This window comes from Netta rufina, assembly GCF_964035555.1.
Source record: "Netta rufina genome assembly, chromosome: Z".
Classification (NCBI taxonomy): domain Eukaryota; kingdom Metazoa; phylum Chordata; class Aves; order Anseriformes; family Anatidae; genus Netta; species Netta rufina.
This window is the reverse complement of record NC_140126.1, coordinates 54,977,959-54,990,872: the sequence shown is the minus strand read 5'-3', so window position 1 is coordinate 54,990,872 and position 12,914 is coordinate 54,977,959.

Here is a 12,914-nt window from a genome sequence, read left to right as displayed (position 1 = left end):
CCTTCCCTCCTTCCCTCCTTCCCTCCTTCCCTCCTTCCCTCCTTCCCTCCTTCCCTCCTTCCCTCCTTCCCTCCTCCCTCCTTCCCTCCTTCCCTCCTTCCCTCCTTCCCTCCTTCCTTCTCTCTCTTTCTTTCTCTTTCTTTTTCTCTTTCTTTCTCTTTCTTTCTCTTTCTTTTTCTCTTTCTTTCTCTTTTCTTTCTCTTTCTTTCTCTTTCTTTCTCTTTCTTTCTCTTTCTCTCTCTTTCTCTTTCTCTCTCTCTTTCCCTCTTTCTTTCTCTTTCTTTCCCTCTTCCTTTTTCTCTTGTGTACTTTGATCCTTCTTTCTTTTTTTTTCCCTCTATCTATGTTTTCTTTCTTCTTTCTTTTCTTACTTTCTTGATATTGGGATGTTGGTTGTCTAATTTCTCAGCAAAATTGCTTTCCCGAGCAAATGATATGTTGGAGATATGTGCAGCAAGGCCAGACAGCTTCTAGGTTCTAAAATATGTAGTTTTGATTTTAGGAGCTGGAGACACTGGAATATTTATGATCAGTGTTAATTGCTTTGGCACTATACACCATGTTAATTTTGTTGGAGCTATGTAAGGAAAGCTCCTCCCACTTATGCTCATGAGAGTTTTCTTCATCTGGCTGGGTACCCTACTGCTTTCTTCACTCTTAACGTAAATATTGTGCCAAGAGATTAGCATGAGTCTTCTACAACTTCAGATGAAATTTTAGTGAAATGTCAGTGGTGTATAAAATGCTCTACAGTATTTTCATACTGGTGTTAATTTAGTGTCTTTACTTTTGACCCCATATGGTAAAACCTTTACAACTACTAATTACTGTGAGTTTTAGCATGTAAAGAAGTTTCATTTTAAAAATATCTTTCTGAAATGAACTCTCTAACTGTATGGGCTCATTATGCTGCTGCTTCTCAAGCAGGAATTCTGTACAAGTAAAAATTATTGTCTGCTGTTAATATATTGTATAAATGCTATTTTTATCACTGACACTTCACTGCTTAACTATGTACATATGCATGAAATTGGGCTCCTAAGAGCTCATTTATTCCATCTGTCCCTACATGAGGCCATAATTTTGTTTATGACATCAAAACTGGTTGTTATGGAAATGATTATGTCACAAAGCAAAGCTTCAGGTGGGAATAAAATATGTACTCAACAGATGATGAAAATCATTATTTTTATTAATAATTTTCTTCATGGAGTGTGGGGAATGTTTGTAAAATCTAAGTGTAATGACAACCTCAAAGGACAAGCTTAAAATACACTATGATCTTTGTAAACTGAAAACAACAACAAAAGAAAAGAAAACAAAAAAAATAAAATCAAGAATGATGAAATTCAATAAAGGCAATTATAAAGAAGAAGACAAAAGATTGTATTAGAATGCAGAAAAAATGAGAGACAGCAACAGAACTTCAGGGAAACAGCAAAAAGAACAACAGCAGAAACTTGAAGAACCTTGATCTCTAAGGCCGACTTTTAAAACCACACAATTGTGATGCTGGGACCTTATCAATGTATATAAATACCCGAAGTGTGGGATGCAAAGGGATTTGGCCAACCTCTTTTCGTGTTTGTGGGGACAGGACAAGGGGTAATGGCCACAAAATGGAGCACAGGAAGTCCTGCACCAATATGTGAAAGAACTTCTTCACGGTGAGGGTGACAGAACACTGGAACACATTGGCCAGGGGGGTTGTGGAGTATCTTCTCTGGAGATATTCAAGGCCCATCTGGACGCCTACCTGGGCAGCCTGTTCTAAGGAACCTGCTTTGACAGGGGGGTTGGACCCGATGATCTCTCGAGGTCTCTTCCAACCCCTACAATTCTGTGATTCTGTGGTAACAGCAAAGTCATATGAAAGGACTGGAGGTGATTATTCCATTCCTGTGAATGTTTGTGTTGTTTTGACTCTCTGTACTGTGGCCAGCTAGAAATACCTTTTATAATAAATTTGACAACATCAGGTCAGAGGAAAGAAAATATGACTTACAATGAAAAAAATAAAGGTACTGGGTTTGTTTCGCCCCCAAAAAGACTAAAGAAGGACACAGATGTGTTCTTACATGCTACTTGTTATAATGTAAATGTATATCAACTTTGCTGGGAAAAGGATAAGAAGAAACAGTCTCTATTTACAACAAAGTAGATTTACCTTTAGTACAAAGAAAACAAACAAAGAAATCAAAACAAACAAACAAACAAAACAAAACAAACAACCAAAAAAACCAGTCATTGTCCATGGAACAGGTTGCTCTGGTATGTTAGATTATGGTATCCTCTTCTCCTCTTCTCCAGGGGCTACAAAGAACAAATTAGTCAAACAATTGCCAGGAGTGGCCCTTGTGTGCTTGATTACACCTCAGTTTCAGCCAGTATTTTAGGTGATATGTTAAATTCCCCTCTAGTTGTGCATCTCAGTTGTGCATGATAGAATGTTTTTGAATTATTATTTTTAAGCAGCATATTAGACTTTGCAAATTAATGGTGGAAAGACACAAATATGCACAGAACCTCGTGAGGTTTTCTCCCATGCTCTATGAATACACTTAAAATACACATTTCATGTTTGTTTAAATTGTTTACAAGGATCTGTCCAGAGAGATTTTTAAGAAACTTCCATTAAAAAAAAAAAAAAAAAGAAAAAAAAGAAAAAAAAAGAAAAAAAAAAGGAAAAAAAAAAAGAAAAAAAAAAGAAAAAAAAAAGAGCTGTTGGGCAAGGAAAAAAATAGCAAGATAAATAGTTAACAGAAAGGTGGACTTAAATGCTACATTGGAAACCCTAGATTCTACAAAATTCTCGATTTAACCTTTAATTGATAAAAGGTTTATGTCACAAGAAAGATGATATAACATGAACATAAAAAATAATAATATAGTTATAGAAACCTCTTCTTTGATCGTCTTTTCAATTTAAATCCAAACCTCGTAATGTGGTGGTCGTTTATCCTGATCTGAATATGTGACTGCGTCTAATTCTGAGAGTATATGAACTGCAGTATTTTTGTCTGAGGCTTGACCCCCAAAAATCTTTGGGACTTCAGATAACTTCGAAGTCTGGTATAACTGAAGATAGATGCATTTTGTGAGAAGTCTGCTAGTTTTCACATGAAAAAATCGGTTAGTGGTAGGATTAAATTTATCTGTGGCTTTCAGAATCTCCTCTAGTGAATTGGATAGTTTAGTCCATTTTTAGATGGCAGAAAACATTCTTTAATAGCATTAGACTTATATGCAGTCTTGAAATCTAAAAACAATTTAAGTCAGAGCTGAGATCTCAGTCATGATTGCTGTTAACTTAAATTCGTTTTCAGACACTGTGGTAGGGATTTGATCATCTAGATGGTGTTTCTTGTTATTTTTTTACAGAATCACAGAATTGTCTAGTTTGGAAGAGACCTCATAATCATCGGGTCCAACCTCTGACCTAAAACTAACAAGTCCTCCATTAAACCATATCACTAAGTTCAACATCTAAATGTCTTTTAAAGACCTCCAGGGATGGTGACTCCCTGAACTGGCTATCCAGCCAGTTTTTTACCCAACCAAGTGTACGCCTGTCCAAGCCATGAGCAGACAGTTTCTTGGGGAGAATATTGTGGGAAACAGTGTCAAATGCCTTGCTGAAGTCAAGGTAGACCACATCCACATCCTTTCCCTCATCCACCCAGCGAGTTACTTTGTCATAGAAAGAGATCAGGTTCATCAAGCATGACCTGCCTTTCATAAACCCATGCTGACTGGGCCTGATCACCTGGTTGCTCTGCAAGTGCCGCGTGATGACACTCAAGATAATCTGCTCCATGAGTTTCCCTGGCACTGAGGTCAAACTGACAGGCTTATAGTTCCCTGGGTCTACCCTCCGGCCCTTTTTGTAAATGGGTGTCATGTTTGCCAGTTGACTGGGACCTCCCCTGATAGCCAGGACTGTTGATAAATGATGGAAAGTGGCTTGGCCAGCTTTTCTGCCAGTTCTTTCAGTACCCTCGGGTGGATCCCATCTGGCCCCATCGACAAAATTTCTGTGTTGACCCCAGACTCTGAGCCACATGTTTATCAGGTGGGCTTTCCGTGTCCTCTCTGTACCCCTCCCTGCCACCATAGGGATAAACGAAAACACCACCTGTACTCCTGCTCCATCCACTAACTGTCTCAGTCCCCTAAAGTTCTGCTTGATAGCCTTCAGGCTTCTCTCTTTACTTTTGTTTTACTTTCATAGAATTAGAAATGACCAGATATTACTCTTATTTTTGCAGTTTTAACTAAGAGTCACAGTAACAATAACTGTGTTAATGATCTATATGTGATTTACTTTTATAACCACAAAAATGATCTAGAGAAGTAATCTTTCCCACAAAAATGTTTGGGAACGAAGTTATTTTGCCCCTAAAATTAACCCTGAAGGGCTGCACAACTCTAGGACTATACAAACATTAGTTATTTGTTAACACAGAATGGGTGAGTGAAAGAATGATTCTTCCATCTGTATATAAATTATGGATGAATGAAAAAATAAATGCTATAAGAAAGGTGACTTCTCTTCCATATGGGAGAAATTAAGGTCCAAATATACTAAGTTTTATATCAATACACAATTGGCACCAGTGACTGATTCTCTTTTAAAACAGAACAAATTCTAGCCAATTTATTTAAGATATCTAGTGCAAGAAAAAACAAGTACAAGACTGTTCAGGAAACATCTGCTCTGAGGGAAGACTGCAATCATTAAAAACGTGTTTACCATCAGGTAATTTGTAGATGCAGAATTAGCACTGGTTTACAGACAAGGATAAAATTTCATTCTAAGCAGGTGCTAAACCTGGATTTCATAAGTATACCTAGAATTTTCCTGCAATTCCCATAACATAAAGAGTTCAAATATCATACATTTCCGTATTGTACTTATGAAGCTGAACTCTGACATATTGAAACAGATTGCAGTGGTCTCTTAAGAAATACAAAGGAACACATTATAAACTTGGAATAGGCTGTAGTTTGCATGGTAATTGTAATCTTGAAGGTAATGAAAGCTGAGTTTGGCTAGAACAGGGCCTCTGTGAGTCTCCCCACGTATACATTGCTGATACGGATTTAAATACATGGAAAAAAAAAGACAAGAGGAAGTTATGGCTTAACCTGCTACTAAAAAGGAAAGAGAATAAGTCTCACTCTATAGCCGAAAAGGGAGAGAAGAGGTCTGGAGAGGAAGAGTTTATTTTATTCAAACACCGTGAACTAGTGAATAACGTAATTCTCGCCCTTCACCTTAAACTTTTTGACTTTCTGACAAGGTGGGAATTTTTAACCTTCAGGAACATCTATTCCACCAACTGTCTTTTACCTCGCTATTTTTCTCTTAGCACGTCTCTAAAAGTTGTGGTTCTTGCCCAAGGTAAATAATTAACCAAACAGAATTTTATAGTAAGTTATTGGGTTTTTAGGACAGTACAATGAAGATAGTTTCAGATGGTACTAACTATTCATATGTAAATGACATAGATACTCAGGCTGCTGGAGCCTACAGACTCTAGATGTCTGACTGTCCAGAAATCAGTCATTCATTTTTAATATTCTAGTGTTTCTGGAGTGTCATCTGTAAAAGATATATCTTAAACATTCTTACATCATAAACATCAACGTCATAATTCCTAGACTTCCTCTGTCCTTCCAAAAAATGTTTAATACAAGGATTACATGGCAAAAGCTTTATTGCAGTATTTGTTCCCCCAGACATGTCTTCCCCTTCTGTTGATGGGTAGTCTTGCTGTAGCCTTCCCTAGCCACTCACTGGAGGAGAAGTCCTCCTCTAACAGTTCCTGGACTGCTATCCATGTTCCAGTGTACTTACTAGCTCTCTCCCAGGGCTAGACCCTATACACTCATAATATTACTTTTTTTTTTATGTTTTTTTTTTTTTTTTTTTTTTCCCGTTGAAGGTAACATTAATCAGCTTCCAACTTAACACCGTCTCAGGATCTGATTCAAGCAGTGAACTGAGACTTGACAAGCCTGAATATCCTATATCAAATGCAAGGATAAATTTTATATTAACCACAGAAAGATGTCACTTTCTGCTAAAACAAGACCGTGTCCAGGCAGATGAGGCTTGTACTTTTGTCCATTGTTTTTATTTCAGTTTTGGTGAAGACAACAGATCACTAGGAATAACCTAATATACCTGATTATTTCAACACTATCATCAGTTGAGAACAATGACATGATGCCAAATTTAGCTTTATGTTTTCAAATGATTTTTATATTTGAGAAAATATATAGAGAAAATAATTATGTATTCATGTTATCACTTCCTCTTGAAATTACTATTTTTCATATAAACTGCAAACTTTTAATTCAATAAACAAAAAATAAGCTTATTAGATAGTTCATGTTTCAGATTCCAAAGGATTCTTCCCTTGTATTATAATAAAATATGCTAATAATAATAAAGAATTCATGTTATCTGACAATTTCTAAGCTAATGAAAAATTGCTTTGGATGTTGGTGATATACGATACTGTATGAATAATATTAGGCATAACACAGATTCCATTGACAATCCACTTGTTACCCTCCATCTGTATCTATTTACCATTTTCCTCTGGCCATCAGCAACACTACTAAGCCAATTTATTAACCAATCTAGAATGTTACCATCAGTAATGCAGTGACTCACTAAACTTTTTGTTCTATGATTTAATTACTTACTTTTAAACATTTATGCCAATAGCGTTGAAGATATTCTTCAGATTCAGTTGACATGTTCATTTTTTTTTTTCCTGCTTTGTCTTTCAATGTCATTTGTGTATTTCATTAACTGTTTAGCAGTACATGTAGCTAGTTATCTGTCTAAATATTGGCTCTTTTTTTTTTTTTTTTTTTTTTTTTTTTTTTTTTTCTGTAATAGAGGACGAAAGGTTCTTGCATTTCATTTTACTCATGAAGGTTTGAAATAGCTTCTAATTTCAGTGCTTGGATTAGATCTCTGTATATACTGCTGTAGTTCAGAGAAGCTTTGCTGAAAAATCTGTTGCTTTATTTTCTTAAATACAGATGAGTTATTGATTTGTTTCTAGTCTTTACATGTATTTCCTGTAAGATAATGAAAACAGTAGATAATTTCATTGAAGTATCTCATTTTTGAGTTCCCACAAATTTTAAACAATATGAAATCTAAAATTCATATTTTCTACAGTTAGCATTTTATGAATGTCTTTCAATTGCTTTTCAATTCAAAAACAATAGTCTTTTAAATTGTTTTTGTCTTTTCAATTGTCTTTCAGTTGTTTACGTTGTTTCTTGTCTTTTTTTAGAATTCTGAAAAAGATTGTTTGTTATTATAGGTTATTTATTTATTTATTTACATTAGGTAAGTAAATTTTCTTTGTTTTCATCATGAAAACAGTTTTAGTTTTGTAAAAAGATAAAGTACAAATAACTCACCAAATTCTGACTACTCATTCAGCAAAGGGTAGCCAATAAAATATTTCTGTTCCAGTAGTATTTTTTCCTTCTTGGAGAGAAGTGATCAGTCATCATAGTGATCAGTCTCTAACACAGTAAGTTCTGAAGGGCTTGAATATATATATATGTTTTTTTCTTTAACTCAGTAAAATACTACTAGCATCCAAAATGAAGACTGTATGAAAGATTCTGCAGTAGATTAAACTTCATGTTACAGAATCACAGAATCACAGAATTTATAGGTTGGAAGAGACCTCAAGATCATCGAGTCCGACCTCTGACCTAACACTAACAGTCCCCACTAAACCATATCCCTAAGCTCTACATCTAAACGTCTTTTAAAGACCTCCAGGGATGGTGACTCAACCACTTCCCTGGGCAGCCCGTTCCAATGTCTAACAAGCCTTTTGGTAAAGAAGTTCTTCCTAAGATCCAACCTAAAACTCCCCTGGCGCAACTTAAGCCCATTCCCCCTCCATTCACCAGGCACGTGGGAGAACAGACCAACCCCCACCTCGCTACAGCCTCCTTTAAGGTACCTATTGAGAGTGACAAGGTCGCCCCTGAGCCTCCTCTTCTCCAGGCTGAACAATCCCAGCTCCCTCAGCCACTCCTCATAAGACTTGTTTTCCAGACCCCTCAACAGCTTTGTCGTGCTCCTCTGGACTTGCTCGAGTACCTCGATGTCCTTCTTGTAGCGAGGGGCCCAAAACTGAACACAGTACTCGAGGTGCGGCCTCACCAGAGCCAAGTACAGGGGGATGATCACTTCCCTAGATCTGCTGGCCATACTGCTTCTTATGCAAGCCAGGATGCTGTTGGCCTTCTTGGCCACCTGAGCACACTGCTGGCTCATATTCAGCCGACTATCAACCATCACTCCCAGGTCCTTCTCTGCCAGGCAGCTCTCCAACCACTCATCTCCCAGCCTGTAGCTCTGCTTGGGGTTATTACACCCCAGGTGGAGGACCCGGCACTTGGCCTTGTTGAACTTCATGCAGTTGGCCTCAGCCCATCGGTGCAGCCTATCCAGATCGTCCTGCAAAGCCTTCCTACCCTTGAGCAGATCGACACACGCACCTAACTTGGTGTCATCTGCAAACTTACTGAGGGTGCACTCAATGCCCTCATCCAGATCATTGATGAAGGTATTAAAGAGGACCGGCTCCAGCACCGAGCCCTGGGGAACACCACTAGTGACTGGCCTCCAACTGGATTTGACTCCATGTTTTATCTTTATATTGTAGTCAGCTTTCCATCTAAGTTATTCCTCTTTCTTTAATAATTTGCATTTTTTTTTTTTTGGAGGGGGAATGTTGGTGAAAAGGAGGGAATGGAAAAAAAAAAAAAAAAGAAAAGAAACAGTAAAAGAAAAAGCAACAATAGAAGACAAAATCACCACTGGTAAAGAACTTTTTTATTTTTTATTTTTTTCTTCCCCTCAGGCTTTTGTTGTGTTAGTATCTTTAATGAAGATCACCTGACAGCACTTGTAAATTCCTATTTTTTTTCAATTCTGAAGTCCTAATTCCCCTAAAAATATCTTACTGATGAAACGCAATGCAATATGTTTTCTTCATTTTTCCTTACATTTATGAAAAGAAGTGCTGATTTTGAGGTCATGCATTCCAGAGTTTTATCTTGTCATAATTTCTCACTGGAAACTCACTGGAAAGAGTTTCAATTGAAGTGTCTTAAGTGATCTTCAATAACAATATGTGAAAATTCTTCACACAATGATTGTGTTACCTTATGTATTATCAAGCTACTTTAAGCATTGTCATATACCATTCATCTGGAATAATGGATCTAGTCTTTCATTGCTAAATATGTGATAAATATATAAATATATTCACTTTGTAAATGGTATTATGGGATAGTTTATCCATATGCAGCTGCTTTTGTCTTCCCAGCAGAGTTGGGCTGTTCTGTCTTCCTGGAAAATGACGGGAACACCTCTTGCATTCTTCAGGATATAGCAAGTTGCAGTGTTGTAGAGAAAGAAGCACAATGCACTGTAGGATATCACTTTCACCTCTTGAATGAGAAGTATTGGAAAGGTAATGGTTACTATTGATCCTGAAGCTTTTTTTTGGATATGTACTAGGTACATATCTTGAATAATATGCTTGAATAATTGACCAATATGCATAACCTTCCCTAAGGTTATCATTTTATATCTTTCTTTTCTTTGATTTGGATGAGAAATACTTTCATGCTACAGTGCCACTGAAGAAGTTGAATGACTTCTTTAAACAGACAAGCAGGAAAACAAAAAAACATACAAAAAAACAAAACCAAATAACAAAAACAGGAAACAAAACATTGTAAGACTTCCTGTTTTGGATATTAAAGTCTAAAAATCCCTTCATTATAGACTGTATGGTATCCATGAACTTTTTCTTTGAATTTTCTTCTCTAACGATGCAACCTTCCCTCCAGAAACAGAAAATCATAGAATAAACTAGTACAGAAGGGAAGACATCTAGCTACTAGTTCTGTTACAAGCAGAGGTAAATTCAAAGATTGATCAGATTGCTTAGCACATATTCCAGCTACATTTGAAGATCTCTGAGGGTAGATATATACAACTTTTCTGGGGATATATGTGCTTAAGGATTCTCATTATGCAACATTGTTTTCCTTCCATATTGTAATTTCTCATTTTGTGATTTGCTACTGTTGCATTTAATCCTCTGTCTGTGCAAGCCTGATAAATACCTGACTCTGTCTTCTCTATAATGTTCATTTACTTATCTTTAGACCATAGTAGGATCCCTCTTCAACCTCTCCTGCTGAACAGGGAGCAATTAGTTTCCTCATTTCTTGTCAGGTGTACTGTGCTCTAGCTCTCTAACCATGCTAGCAGTTCTCTGCTGAACTTATTTGGTCCCCCACTTGTTGCAGTGGGGTACCCAAAACCAGATACAGGTAAATGTGTCCTCCTCAATGATGATTAGAGAAGAGTAATAGTTTTCCTTGAGCTGCTGGCTGTGCTTTTGCTAATGAAATATAGGAAGCTGTAACCCTGTGTGTCGTAAGGTCACGATGCACTCATGCTTAACTAATTGTCCACCAGAACTTGTAGGTCCTTTTCTGCAAAGAAGCTCCCAAGCCATTTGGTCCACAGCTGCATGGAGTTGTTCCATGTCAAGTACAGGAATTGTATTAGTCTTCATTTCATAAGTTTTCTATATGGCTATTCTGATTTGCTTAAGTCATAGAATCATAGAATCATAGAATCATAGAATATCCTGAGTTGGAAGGGACCCTTAAGGATCATCAAGTCCAACTCTTGACACCGCACAGGTCTACCCAAAAGTTCAGACCATGTGCCTAAGTGCACAGTCCAATCTCTTCTTAAATTCAGACAGGCTCGGTGCAGTGACCACTTCCCTGGGGAGCCTGTTCCAGTGTGCAACCACCCTCTCTGTGAAGAACCCCCTCCTGACGTCCAGCCTAAATTTCCCCTGCCTCAGCTTAACCCCGTTCCCGCGGGTCCTGTCACTAGTGTTAATGGAGAAAAGGTCTCCTGCCTCTCGACACCCCCTTACGAGGAAGTTGTAGACTGTGATGAGGTCTCCCCTCAGCCTCCTCTTCTCCAGGCTGAACAGGCCCAGTGACCTCAGCCGTTCTTCGTACGTCTTCCCCTCCAGGCCTTTCACCATCTTCGTAGCCCTCCTCTGGACACTTTCCAACAGTTTCATGTCCTTTTTATACTGTGGTGCCCAGAACTGCACACAGTACTCGAGGTGAGGCCGCACCAGCGCAGAGTAGAGCAGGACAATCACCTCCCTTCACCTACTAGCGATGCCGTGCTTGATGCACCCCAGGACACGATTGGCCCTCCTGGCTGCCAGGGCACACTGCTGGCTCATATTCAACTTGCTGTCTACCACGACCCCCAGATCCCTCTCTTCTAGGCTGCTCTCCAGCGTCTCATCGCCCAGTCTGTACATGCAGCCAGGGTTTCCCCGTCCCAGGTGCAGGACCCGGCACCTCCTAACTGACAGATCTTGCATCTGAGGCTTTGACCATTCTTCCTACATGGTGTCATTCAAAAACCGTTTAGGGTGGATCATCTCTTGTTATCCAGGTTATTGATGAAACTGTGTGAGAATAAAGAAATTTTATGACTGCTTTTCAGTAGATACTGTTCAGAAGACACCTTCATTTCCATTCTTGGTTTGGGTTACCTACATTTCACTTTGGGTAATGTGAGTTAAGTTTTACAACTCTTCATTTTCTCATGTGTATAATACCATTGAAAATTTAGATGAAAAAATAGTTGCAGGCCTCTAATATAGAATCATAGATTCATAGGATATCCTTAGTTGGAAGGGACCCACAAGGATCACTGGGTCCAGCTCCTGGCACCACACAGTCCACCCAAAAATTCAGACCATATGACTGAGAGCATAGTCCAAATTCTTCTTAAACTCTGACAGGCTTGGTGCCATGACTATGTCCTGAGGGAATCTGTTCCAGTGTGCAACCGTCCTCTCTTTTCCTGATATCCAACCTGAACTTCTCCTGTCGCAGCTTGACAGCATTCCCTCGGGTCCTATTGCTAGTCACTAAAGACAATGGCAATAGACAATAGATTGGCACCTGCCCTTCCACTCCCCCTCATGAGGAAGCTGTAGACCACAATGAGGTCTCCCCTCAGCTTTCTCTTTTCCAGGCTGAACAAACTGAATAACTTCAGCTTCCTCATATGTCTTTCCCTCTAGGCCCTTCACCATCTTTGTAGCCCTTTAATATGTGGATAAATGTGTATGTTACCTTTGTATAAGATATAATATATATGTATGGAATGTATATATGTGATGTATGTGATGGTCTGTAGGTATGTGCAAATGCGTATTTAGTTTATATGCCTTTTGAGAGGGAAGAAATGATGGATTTGCAGCATTATCTTTTTCCAGATTACATGGGAACAGATGGAGACGTGGAGACACTTTCAGAAAGCTCTAAGTCTTAGATTGTTTTTCTCTCACAACACATTCCTTTCTCTGGAGTACATGAGTTCATTTTATTGCTAAGAGATATTCTGGAAGTCTTAGTTTGTGGCAGCTGAGCCTCAGGCTGATATGACTGGGCTGGCCTACATAATTCTGTAGAAAGTAAATGTTAATAAAATGTTTCATTAGTCACAAATTTGGAACTTCAAACTATGTGTTGTAAGAACATTTTTGGCTGTGCAAAAATACTGAGTTCTTTTAAATGAAGGAGTCATATGGTTTCTGTCTGAAAGTGAGTGTACATTGTATGTTTCATGGCTAGGAATGTTCTATGCTACTACTTGCAAGATGACTATATTGATACATGACAGAGAGCACTTGTGGATGCCAAGTTTTCAGCAAGGAAGAAAGAAAGACTTGTTCAATGGGGAATGAGCCAAAGTCATTAGACTCTCTGTAAGAATGACAATGGTATAG